We start from the raw sequence: 13,042 nt of genomic DNA, 5'->3' as shown, positions 1-13,042 counted from the left end.
AGCCTGGTGGTGGGTACTAAGGAGAGCACAGAATGCATGGAGCACTGGGTGTGGTGCATGAACAAGGAATCTTGGAACACTGAAAAAATAAAAATTAAAAAAATCAAATGGGTCTTGTTGTCCTACAGGTAAATAAATCATATGTGATATGACTTATCTGAGTTGTTTTTCCAAAGGCCGCCTGATCCTGTTCATGAGAATCGCCCAATGTATAATCTATAATAGTCATAGAGAGTGATCACCTTGTATTATAAATGAGAAAATCAAAGCTCAGAGAAGACAAGGGGTATTTCTAAGGACACACAGCCAGCCAGGAGCAGAACCAGGATGAGCGCCTGTTTCTCGTGCTTCCTTTCCAAGGGTCTGGCTTTCTGTGGGGCTGCTCGAGTTGCTAGGCTTAAGGCCTGCAGGGAACAGTTCAGCTGGTGGCCCTTTCCTTTTTGCTCTGTCAAGGCAAGAGAGCAGGGTCAAGGTAGGTCCATTACCTGGACCTACCTCTTATTACGTGTCCTTGAACAAGTGCCTCTTTCACCTCTGGTAAACTGGTGATAAGAACATTATCTGTCTCACTAGTTGTTTGGGAGGATTCAATGGGCTGTTCTGTGCAACGTTCTTGGACTATTTTCATTACATAGTAAATGCTTAATCAAGATCAGTTCTAATTATTATTGTACCTTCCAGGTAAGATTTCATAGGGAAAGAAAAAGGGTTTCTTTTGGGGGGGTTGTTTTATGGTTTTATTAACACAAGTATGATGTGCAGATAAGCTGTCTATTAATTTTCTTCGCTGCACAGCCTGGCATTGGGATTGGTGACTCTGAGGGCCAGCTGGGATGCTCTTTCTGCAGTGGCTTTGCGGTACTTGGAGGAGACACTGCGTAGTCTCTGCACAGTGAGATCGTTGCACATCAGTAGCACTTCAAGCTCCTTGAGGTTGTGGACTAAAAACTTCCAGAAGCCACTGGACAGCATGTGCTTTGTTTTCTTGTTGCTCCGTAGCTAGGGCTGAGCATCAAGATATGGCCCTTGAATCTTCTGCATACTGTAGCTTCAGTGCCTCTGGGTTTCTGCCAGTTGTACTTAATTTTGACATATCGGTCTGATTGGTGCCACATGAACTTCTTGGTCCTCTTCTTAATGATCTTGGGCTCCACCCAAGGTCTGAGGGCAGCCATGATGCTGAGCAAGAGATGGCTGCCACCAGCACAGGCAGCACCAAGGAAGAGAGTGGCAAGAAAAAGTGTTTCTAATTTTTAAAATAATTGAGGACCATTGCTCTGCATTATGTGAACCCACCCCCATCCTTTTCTTTTCTTTTTTTCTTGAGTTGTTTTTTTTTTTTTTTAAGATTTTAGTTGTCGAATTGAGAGAGAGAGAGCAAGTATAAGCAGGGGGAGCAGTGGGCAGAGGATAGTGAGAAGCAGGGTCCCCTGCTGAGCAAGGATCCCCATGCAGGACTTGATCCCAGGACTCTGGGATCATGACCTGAGCCAAAGGCAGAGGCTTAACCAACTAAACTACCCAGGTGTCCCACCCTCCCTGAGGACCATTGTTCTGTGTTATGTGAACCCCCTCCCTCACCGTCCCCCACTCTCAACTGTCCTTAAGAAGAAATAATTTATTCCAGCAAATGGATGGATCCATTCCTAGTCCATGGTGACTGGTGGTGAATCCGGGTCTCCTGTTCCTCAGGCTTTTTTCTCTCTGGCATTCCCTGGTTCCTGAGTATTTTAATGTTTTTTTTCTAGGTAAACATTTATTCGTGGTTCTCCCTTCCCCTTCTTTTATTTCTCTCCACCTCTTTTCCTCCCTCCCTCCTTCCTTGCATCTGTCCCTCCACTGAGCCCAGGAGCTGCTTCTGTAGACACAGACGCACGAGTTTTACACGTCTTTCCAATTCTGTGTTCAGTGATGTCGTCTTGGTAGCTTGTAATCAGTCATGGTGGGAGAATTTACACTATGGCAATTGGAGGACAGCATAAGTGAGGGCTTTTTTTTTTTTTTTTTGGGTAGCTGTCTTCCATACACCATTGCATCCATCCATCCATCCACTTTCATCCATCCATCTTTTTGTATGTTCAGACATCCACCCATCAAGCCATTGCCCATCCAACCACCCATGAATCCAGTGTGTATTGAAGACTTCTTGTGGGCCAGGCCCTGTACTCCACTGGAAGGGCAGAATTGGTCAGAACCACTTCCTTGCCCTTGAGGAATCAACAGTTGAATGGAACAGACACCTTACATCTGTCTCACATTCCAGGACTGTCTTCGACATCATTTCATTTGATCACCACGGTCAGTATTGTGATCTCAGCGTAACAGTTGAGGAGATTAAGGCTCAGAGAGGTTAAGTGAATTGCCTGAGGTCACACAGTTGAGTGTACAATCATTTGTTTATTCGTATGAGAAGGCACACATTCCCCTTACCAAGCTGCTCAGATCCAGCCAGAATGTCAAGGTGAAAATGAATTTTCAAACCTGTCCTTCAGAAATAAACCTTCCTAAAAAAAAAATAGAAAGAAAAGAAAAGAATAGGGAAAGTTATTTTTCCATCTTGCTTAGATAGGGACAGTTTTGAATTTATTTTTTCAGATTGAACAATCGTTCCTCAAATGGATAGTGATAGGTGATCTAAAAAATAATCTTTAAAAACGTCGCCGAGTTGGGCATTTCCTCCGGGTGACATAACTCACTGTGACAGAATGCATTTAAATTCACAGAAAAGAAATTGAAAGGAGTGCAGCGTGGAAGGTGTTTGTGTGGACTGCCAGGTTCTTAACCCTCTCCTTTTACCACCCTCTCTCTATCCCTCTTTGCCGCAGGCTGGTGGGCACTACTCCCCCACCACCTGCCTCTTGCCTTCCACTGAGTCTCCACAGGCACCAAGCCCTGAAACCACTTCCTTTGCTGAAGGCAGGTCCTAGGACACAGCCAGTTAATAGGCTGGGAGAGAAGGTGTGGATTTCCTGATGAACCAAAGAAAGAGTTCTTCAGACCAGTCAAAAGATGATGCTCTCTCTTTCTCTCTGGCTCTTGTCTGTTCCCCCACATGGTTAATGTAGTAACAAGGAGTAGGCTTTGCCTTGGGAAGGCCAGGGTGAGGCCAGACAGGGCTCAGGGACAGGGTCCTGCTATTCACCTCAGGGCACTGGATCCATGGAATCTGTGCCTCAGGACCACCCCTCCAAGAGGCAGAGCTCCAGGGCCATGGTAGGGTTGCTGGCGAAAGTTTTGATGGACAGCACGGTGCTCAAGGCCCTAAAGTGTCTTTTGTGCAATATTTTCATTGCGCTTCCCAAGGCACATTCTGTTAATCTGTATGCTGACCTCTTTTCCTGCAACCAGTTTGCCATTACAGCTCTGACAAAAGGCGGCAGGTGCCATCTGCAAATTGGAGCAGCCACTTTGGAAAACAGTATGGAGATTCCTCAAAAAATTAAAAATAGAGCCACCCTATGACCCAGCAATTACATTACTGGGTACTTCCCCCAAAGATACAGATGTAATGAAAAGAAGGGCCATATGCAACCCAATGTTCATAGCAGCAATGTCCACAATAGCCACAATGTGGAAGGAGCCAAGATGACCTTCAACAGACGAATGGGTAAAGACGATGTGGTCCATATATACAATGGAATATTACACAGCCATCAGAAAAGATGAATACCCAACTTTTGCATCAACATGGATGGGACTGGGGGGGATTATGCTAAGTGAAATAAGTCAAACAGAGAGAGTCAGTTATCATATGGTTTCACTTATTTGTGGAACATAAAGAATAGCATGGAGGACATCAGGAGAAGGGAAAAACGAAGGAGGAGAAATCGGAGTAGGAGATGAGCCATGAGAGACTGTGGACTCCAGGAAACAAGTGGAGGGTTTTAGAAGGGAGGGGGATGGGGCGGAGGGGTCAGCCTGGTGATGGGTATTAAGGAGGGCATGTACTGCATAGAGCACTGGGTGTTATATGCAAACAATGAATCATGGAACACTACATCAAAAACTAATGATGTACTGTATGGTAACTAACAACACAATAAACAAAGCAAGGAAGAAAGGAAGGAAGGAAGAAAAAGAGGAAAGAAAGAGAAATAGAAAGAGGCAGATCTAGTGTAGTATGTTAGGTCAGGTGTTCTAGAATCAGAGCCTGAGATGGGGAGTCTGGTGAGAGTGATTTATGGCAAGGTGCTCTTGGGAGGGAAGGAGTGAGGGAGCGGGAAGAGACGGGAGGGCCTGAAACTAGAGGCCAGCCTCAACTCAACCCCCTGAGGAGCTCTGGAGCATGAATTATATCACTGAGTTGGTGATTACTTGAGACAGGGCAGTCGGCCTTTATACTCCATGCCAGTTAGTCAGTGTCCACTGGATGTTACTGGTTAGGGAGAAAGAAACCTAGTAGGTGAGGCAGCTCCTGCCAGAGGCAAGTCTCTGAGGAAGGGAACACTTAGTTTTAGCAGCCAGCACTCACCGATCTGGGGACCAGAGGCTCTGGTCTAGCAAGGGAGATACGGCTTGGGAACCAGTGGCATCTACCAGAGGGAAAATCCTGACAAGACAGGAAAAGGAAGGGAGGGACTGTTGTACTTCCCTGCCTGGTGGCTTGTGGGAGGGAGACAGAAAACAGAAGAAGCAAGCATGGCAGCTCATGTGTCTAGACTTGCCCTCCTTGGCCTAGAGATAGGCTGGAGAGGCTCTGAGCCCTCTAGGAGGACTCCATTCAGCTTCTTGTCTGGGACACCAGGAGGAGATGGCTGTGTAGAAAGGCAGCCTTGAAAGGGCTGCAAGGGGAGGGCAGCAAGGTGAGGTCAGGCCAAAGGTTCAAACCAAGACCCTGTCATAGGGCAGCTGTGATGAGAAGTTGGGGGTCTGTAGCAAAGACTTCTGCCAGGGGATGCATGGGGCTATATGGTGCAGCTGCAGTGTTGGTTCGAGGTGAGGAGGCGCTGGAGATATTCCAAGAAGACACTTGCCCTGATGTCGGATGGAGGACAGATCACAGACTTAGTAACTGCTAACAGGCTCTGAGACCAGCCAGGCTGTGTGGTAGTGACAGCTGGTGTTCCACCTCCCAGTCATTCGTGCTCACCCTCCCACAGTGTGGAATTACAGCTAGGAGGTGGCTGCCCAGATAAGGACTACATTTCCCAGTTGACCTTACATTTGCGTGTGGCTGTGTAACAAGTCCTCACCAACAGAATGTGAGTGCAAGTCATGTGTGTCACTCCTGGGGGGTAGCTTTTAAGAAGTGGGTCTCTGTTCTTCCAGTGGCTAGAAGGCGCTGTGGTCTGAGAGCCTGGCAGAGCCAAAGATGGGGAGAGCCTGGGTCCCTGAATCACTAATGGAGGAGAGTTCCCTATAGACTAGGAACTGCCTCATTGGATTATTCTCTGAGCAATATGGGGAAAGTCTCAGGGTGCCTGGGTGGCTCAGTGGGTTAAGCCTCTGCCTTCAGCTCAGGTCATGATCCCAGGGTCTTGGGATCGAGCCCCGCATTGGGCTCTCTGCTCGGCGGGGAGCCTACCTCCACCTCTTTCTCTGTCTGCCTCTCTGCCTACTTGTGATCTCTGTGTGTCAAATAAATAAAATCTTTTTTAAAAAAAAGGGGGGAAGTCTGTCGCGTGAAGGCACTGATATTTGGGGATTCATTTGTTATAGAAGCTAGTGTTGCCCTGGTTTTGACAGGCCTGACCAGGCATCTCCAGCAGACCACATAGTGCCCATGTCGGCAAGGGCACAGGACAGGCTCTTCACCCTTCCACTCGCCACCGCCATGCCCCAGAAGCAAAAGTTCACATCCAGGTGCTGTCTTGGAAAGGAGGAGGTGAGGGAAGAAATCAGAGAGACTCCACTCATTAAAGAGAAACCGAGGTGAGGGAGTATTTAAGTATCTGTGGCTCAAAGTGGGGGTCTCTGGACTAGTAGTGTCGACATCTCCTGGAACTTGTCAGCTTGGGCCTCCGGAATCAGAATCTGCATTTTAAAAAGACCCTCAGATGATTTGCATGCACTTTACAAGCGTGAGAAGCTCTCCTCAGAGAAAGGTGTTAGGTCAGAAAATGTGCCCCTTGGTTGGACAGACAACCGAGGAGCAGCTCGGCAGTTTCATTCATTCTTGTCTTCATTATTTCATTTGTTCTTTCAATCTGTTACTATTTATTGAACATCTGTTTTCAGGCAATGTACTGGAGAAGCAAGGTGGATACAGACTCTGCCCTCAGGGAGCTTCTCCCAACAGAGAAGTGAGGAGGGGGCCGACGGAAAACATCATATTATATAAGTAATTATGACTGACAAGTACTATCGAGAAAACGTGCAGGTAACAATGAAAGCGTAAAACGTGGTGCTGCCTGACTTGGTCTGAGGGCTCGGAGAAAGCTTTTGACAAAGCAGCATTTAAAGAGGTTTGAAGGAGAAGTCAGCCAGGTGAAGAATGGGGTCAGCCATGTTCCAGGCAGAAGAAACTGTGCGTACAAAGGCCCTGAGGCAGAAAGAACCTTGGAGATCTTGAATATTTAAAAACAACAACAGCAACAACCCAGGCCTTGCTTTGAACTTGAATTAGAGAGAGTGGGGTGAGATGTAAGGGTGAGACCCTATAGGTCCTCATAAGCCGTGAGGAGGATTTGGGACTTTGTACTAAGAGCACAAGGGAATTTAATCCTGGCTCAGCCACCTACTATCTGTGAGATGGTGGCCAAGTTACTGAACATTTCAACACTCCAAATTTCTCATATGTAAAAGGAGAACAATGCAGTGCCTGTTTCCTTATCATAGAGTAGTTTTTAGGATTAAATGGGTCAATATATGTGAAGGGCTTATACAGTGAATAGCACATAAGAATTTGCAATTACTGTTGAAGAGTTTTAATCAGGAAGTCATGTGATAAGGTTTGTGCTTCAAGAAATCCCTCACTCCAGTATGAAGGGTAACCAGCCTGCAGAGGGGAGAGGCTGGAAGCAGAAGGCCCCGGAGTAACACAATGGTTGGCTAATCCACAAGACAGAGGATACATGACGAGGGCTTGGTGACTTGTGGGATGTGTGCCGGGAGGGCTGCAGGGGATAGGACAGGAGTCAGGGATGGCTGCCAGGTTGCTAAGTGGGGCGTCTTGGTGGATGGGAGTGCTGGGCTTTCAGTGGAAGCTGATGAATTAAATTTTGGACGTTCCGAATCTGAGATCCCTGAGACATGAAGATGGAAGAACGGAACAGGGAGGGAGACGAGATGCGGGAGCTGTGTAACTATCCGGGAGCCGTTAGCGTGTGGATGGCCGTGCAAACCGCTGGGAAGAGACGGAAATACTCAGGGAATGTGATGTTGGGAGAGTTTGGGTTCGAATCCCCAAGGGCTGTGTGTTTTGGGGAGTTACTTCACATCTCTTGAGACCCAATGTCTGATCTGAAAAACAAGGCTACTGCCACCTGCTCCAGAGGGCTGTGTGCGATGTAACTGAGACAGCGTGTGTGAGACCCCTGGTACCCCTGGCACTCAGCTCTGTCAGTGTGAGTCCCTTTTCTTAGTCTAGCTCCCTTCCTCCCTCCTCACACACATTTTCCTCCTCCCTTGGTTTCCGAAGCAGCCTGCACCCGGGGCGCACGGCCAGCCTGCTTGCACCTGCTGCTCAGGGGCTCAGCCCAGAGTGCTCCATGTCCGGACATGAGCACTGTGCAGCCCGCAAGGCCGCTGGACCCGCAGAGAGTGAATCCTGCTGTGACATGAACACCGGCCTCCAAACCTGTGGGACTTGATTGAGCCTCCCGCTTGCCTGAGGCCTCAGGTAAGTCCCCACCCCTCCAGGACCATCGCCCGCCCCGTGTGTAGGGTGAGAACTTTGGTGACCCTGCTGCGGGGGGGTGGTCTGTGGAGGCTGCTGTAACCAAGCGCCACCGACTGGGGGGCTTAAAGCAGCAGCTGTTCATTCGCCCACGGTTCTGGAGGCCGGAAGTCTGAAAGCAAGGTGGCAGCAGGGCCGTGCTCCTGAGACTGTCGCAGCCTCTCTGGCATCTTCCTAGCTTCCGCTGGCGGCTGCCAGTCCCTGGTGTCCTGGCTGGCCGCTGCGGGACTCCGGTCTTTGCCTCTGGCCTTCCTCTGGGTGTGTCTCTGTGTCTCGTCTCTTCTTATAAGGATCCCAGCCACACTGGGCCAAGAACCAGTCCCCCTACTCCAGCACACCCCCTTAACTAACTACATCTGCGGGGACCCTCTCTCCGAACAAGATCACGGTTTCGATGACCGGGGTTAGGACTTCCAACAGATCTTTTTGAAGGAACATAGTTCAACCCATAACACATTCCCAGTCTTCTTTTCTCTGCATTGGTAGGAAGTTAAGGGGGGAAAAGTCTCCATAGAGGAGAGAGCTGGGGAACGTTAATTATATTTTTACTTATTGTTGGAAAGTAGTTTTCTGATGGCTAGAAGTACATATTCTCTCTGTTAATTATGGTCTCTTTGCAGTTATTATTGCAGGTGAAAAGGCCTTTTATTGACAGAATAAACTGAGAGGTAAGAGCTGGACCGTGCTGCCCTGGAGAGAAAATATTTGTGCTTAATTGGAAAATGCAAACTTTTCTGCCTTCTGTGGCCTCTGGCACACTCTCTAGGGTGGAGGCAAGACCAGATGGCAGGGAATTGCCTTTCTGCCCCCGTTAAACTGGACCAGTACACCTCATTGCCTTCTGTATAGACAGCAGTACACCGTTGCCCTCCTGCTCCAGGGGAAAGCCGACTCTGGTGATGAGAGGCTAAGTGTCCTCACTGGCCCATATAGCACCCTCCAGGTCCCCTCCACTGACAAGGTCATGCTGTTGATCCTGGACAGTCCTAAGGGGCCCGTGTCCTAGAGCTCTAGCTTGGCTTCAAAAATTCATAGGCCCATTGTGCTCTTATAATATTGTATCCAATTGAGTTGAAAAGTTATGTTCACACAAAAACTGCACACAAATGTTTTATAGCAGCTTTATTCATAACTGCCAAAACTCAGAAGCAACCAAGATGCTCTTCAGTAGCTGAGTGGATAAACAACCTGTGTATGTATATCCACTCAATGGAACATTATTCAGCAATTAATTCAGTGATAAAACAAAACAGAAAGAGCTATTGAGCCGTAAAAACATCCGAGAAAAACTTAAAGGCATGTTGGTAAGTGAAAGAAGCCAGTCTGGAAAGGCTACATGTTGTATGATTCCAACTATATGACATTCTAGAAAAGGCAAGAAAGACTATGGAGATCAGTGATTGCCAGGGATGGGGAAGAGGGGAGGGGAGAGGTGGAGCACGGGGCATTTTTGTGTGACACTGTGATGATGGGTACGTGACATGCGTTTGTCGGAACCCATAGAATCTATAACACAGAGAGTGAACCCTAATTAAACTGTGGAGTTTAGTTATTAATAATGTACCAGTATTGGCTCATCAGTTGTACTAAATATACTCCCCTGTGTGGGGTGTTAATGGTAGGACCACTTTGCGCAGGAGCGAAGGGGGTGTATGGAAACTGCCCTCCCTGCCCAGTTTTTCTGTAAACGTACGAGTGCTCTAAAAAACAATGCCTGTTAATCAACAAACAAACCAATCTCATGTCTGGTCGCTTTCAGGAAGCTGCTAGGGCTTCAGGGCTGGCAGCTGTCGGAGTTCCCCCATGAGTAGCTTTTCACATCTGGGTGGCCTGTGTCAGTCGGTGACCCCACTGTCACACCACCAGTTCTGAATGGCCCTGCAGGCAAGAGGAGTTTCCACAGCTGGTCCAGACTAGTGTGAGTGATGCTGCTGTTCGCAGTCGTTGTGAAGTCTTGAAACTCCCAGCGGCGCGAGACAGGGCCAAGGGTATAGCCAGTCGGGCACTTGCTTTGGGCACAAAATTTAAGGGGATGTCCCAAAAAGCTCAGTAATCAAGATGGATAATGTTTGTTTTGTTTTAAGATTTTTTTTGTTTATATATTTGAAAGAGAAAGACCGTGAGAGAGGGAACACAAGCGGGGGAGTGGGAGAGGGAGAAGCAGGCCCCCCACTGAGCAGGGAGCCCAGTGTGGGACTGTATGCCAGGAGCCTGGGATCATGACCCGAGCTGAAGGCAGACGCTTAATGACTGAGCCACCCACAGGCCCTAAGACGGATAATGTTTTAACTCAGTGTTTTAGAAAAAGAAAAATGGATGCAAAATGTCCATCATCAAAATATCAGAGCTTCAAGTAAAGCCAGGATTTGACCCTGTGCTTGCCTGACTCTGCCTCACTGGCCTCTCCCCTATCTTGGCCCTGTCAGATCTTATCTTTAGCTAATATTTTGATATTTGATTTGTCATAGAATGTTCTGTATTAATTTTTATTTTGATCATTTTGACAGAATATTTTTTGTCTTGCTTATTGAGGTTTTAGGCACCTTCCTTAAATTTTGTGCCCAGGGTAAGTCCAGGCTAAGCCCCTGATCAGATTAGTATATTCGTTCAAAAAGTATTTATTAAGTATCTACTATTTGCCTTTTACCAGGGGATGAGATGACTTGCCCCATGGCTATTGATCTTCCTCCATCCTGGACCATCCCTTTTGCTCAGGGAGCTCGTGGCTGAGTGGCCACAGCAGCCTGTGTGTACCCAAACCCAGCCTTCCTGGGCTGCCCACACTGTGTTCAGTGTTCCAGTAGCGGATGTCTGCCACAAGCCCTCTATGTGGTGTCATACCTCACTGAGGGGACCTGGTGACTGGATGGTTAATTGGCCCTCATTTGCGTGGAAGGAGAAGCAATTTGTTTTAGCAGAGTAGACGCTTGTTCTGGATTTCCATTTCCATCAGGCCCTGGCAGCATCCCTATTCTCAAACTTGTTAAATGCGACTTATAGCCACAATATTCCCTCTGGCCACAGCAAGAGCAGGGAGGCAATGAGCTGTGAGGTGCTCATGGGATTTGCTATTTTTACTCTGTAGACACAGAACCAGCCAGACTGGTGGAAGGAGAAGTGGCCTGTTGAAGACTCAGCTCTGCCAACTTTATAAAACTGGGCTGCTGTTCTGCGGGATATAGGATATGCTCTGAGGTAGCAACTGGTAACTAATGTTTTGTCTTCCATGGCCAGAATACACAAGTCCTTCCCCTTGACTCTGGATTCATTTTACTCAGAGACCTTGAATTGGAGCTGAGACTTGCCCAAGCCATTTCCCTACCCAGCAGTCAGGCTTGTGGCCCTGGGTTGGCATCTACTATTTTTCACGATCTTCTCCCTCTAGCATCTGGGGATAGGCCCCAGACTTTTGGGAGCAGTCTAGATTCTAGCTCTAAACTGGAGGACCCCAGAACCAGGACATTTTGCTAGCTTCATGGTACTCATGCTCTCCAACTAGAAACCTAACATCCACTTGTCTGCGGTCCCGCAGTTTTCCCCAAGCACAGAGTCACTATGTACAGGAGTATAGGTTGTGCACTGCACAAGACCAGAAGGCACTATTCATATGGAATAAGATGTAATTGATGGCCTTGGAATTGTGCAATGCAGCAGCCGTGCCTGAGAAGTTAGGCATGAGATGACCATACCCTTTAGGAATTTGTACCAACATATGGAGGGGAAAGGATATCACAGACTGACTGTGGTGCCTGAGGTCAAAGTGGTGATCATAACAACAAAAATCCTCATGACAACCCTGTTAGGTGATATTAATATTATCCCCATTGTACAGAGGGGGAAACTGAGGTACAGTGAGGTTGTGTAATTTGCCAAGGACGCAGAGCTGAAATGTGGTAGAGCCAGGATTTGAACCCAGGTAGTCCACCTCCCCATCTTTTGCTCTGAAACATGATCTGCCACTGTTGTTCCCCTGACCTCTTCATTTCAAGACTGAGAACTTGATCTGCCTCTGAAGAACCCAAGACTTTGCCAGGACCCTAAACATCCTAGAGGGGAAGGAGGTTTGAAACCAGACAATCTGGGTCAAAGCCACACTCCACCATGTACCAACGTGACTTTGGCCCAATCCCATAATCTCTCGGAGCCTCCATTATCTATTCAAATGGGACTTGGATGGTGAGCAGGTCTTGCCCACTTACTGGATACCATGCATAGCTAAGACTTCAATGACATGATCTCAGGCCTCACAACAGGTCTTCCTGGGGCCCTTGCTTCCTGGTACCCTGGCCTGGAGTGGTGGCCGGATAAGGTGGGTGTGGAAGGGCTTTTGAAGTGTCAGTGATTGTGCATGCACAGTCCCCGGCAAGAGTGATGATTCTGAATCTGTGGAACCCCCGCTTCACATGAGGCCCTGTGCTTGGTGCTTCGTGGGCAGCATCTCATTTACTCCCACAAGGCAAGCTCTGCTGTTCTGTCCACTTTCAGAGGAGGACATTGAGGCTCAAAGATGTGAAATAACTTTCTCTGGGTCACAAAGCTGGTAGGTGGTGGACCTTGTGTTTCAACCTATGAGCCTATGCTTTTGACTTCAAGTGATAGTGCCCAGTGGACTCGCCACATGGCCCTGCTTCCCCAGCCCCTGTGCGCCATCTGCCTTCAGTGGGAGCATGGAGGTAGGCTGGGGGGAGAAGTAGAGAAACCCAAGGGAAAGAAGCAGCTAATTACCATGACAGCTGCAGCCTAAAGCATCTGTGTGATTGGTTCACAGTTTCTCCAAAGCGTGGGTTTTGTTGTTCCTCATGCAGAAAATTGGGAACACAGTGGAGCCAGGGAGGCCAAATCTGCCATCTATTGAAAGAAGTTGGGCACAAGGGGAAGGCCCTTGGAAGGCTGAGTTTTCTCCTTTACTATTCCCAAGGGCTCCTTTTCGATTTCTTCTTCATTTGGGGCCATTGAGAGGGAAGAATGAAGTTATAAAAAGACTCGCTTCCAAGGCATGTCATTAAGGCATCTCTTTGTTTGCTGGCTTCTGCTGGGTCTTTACTGGCATCATTTGCAACTGGGGGACTTGCACCCGAGCCCTGAGAGAGGCCCAGGCACTCATATGGCCCTGCAATGCTCTGGGTGACCCTTTCACACACTTCAACAGTGGGAAACAGATCCAGAGATGTGTGACAGGATTTGGGGTAAAGAGAAGAGCGGGAC

General features: G+C 48.1%; 1 pseudogene; it reads right to left on the bottom strand.

Moving 5' to 3' along the window:
- Positions 1-774: 774 nt before the first annotated feature.
- LOC116855708 lies at positions 775-1,290 on the bottom strand (annotated as a pseudogene).
- Between the last annotated feature and the right edge of the window lie 11,752 nt (positions 1,291-13,042).

Source organism: Lontra canadensis, unplaced genomic scaffold (genome assembly GCF_010015895.1).
Source record: "Lontra canadensis isolate GAN:19392208 unplaced genomic scaffold, GSC_riverotter_1.0 scaffold105, whole genome shotgun sequence".
Taxonomy (NCBI): Eukaryota; Metazoa; Chordata; class Mammalia; order Carnivora; family Mustelidae; genus Lontra; species Lontra canadensis.
The sequence above is the reverse complement of the archived record's forward strand: the minus strand, read 5'-3'. Positions and strand labels throughout refer to the sequence as shown.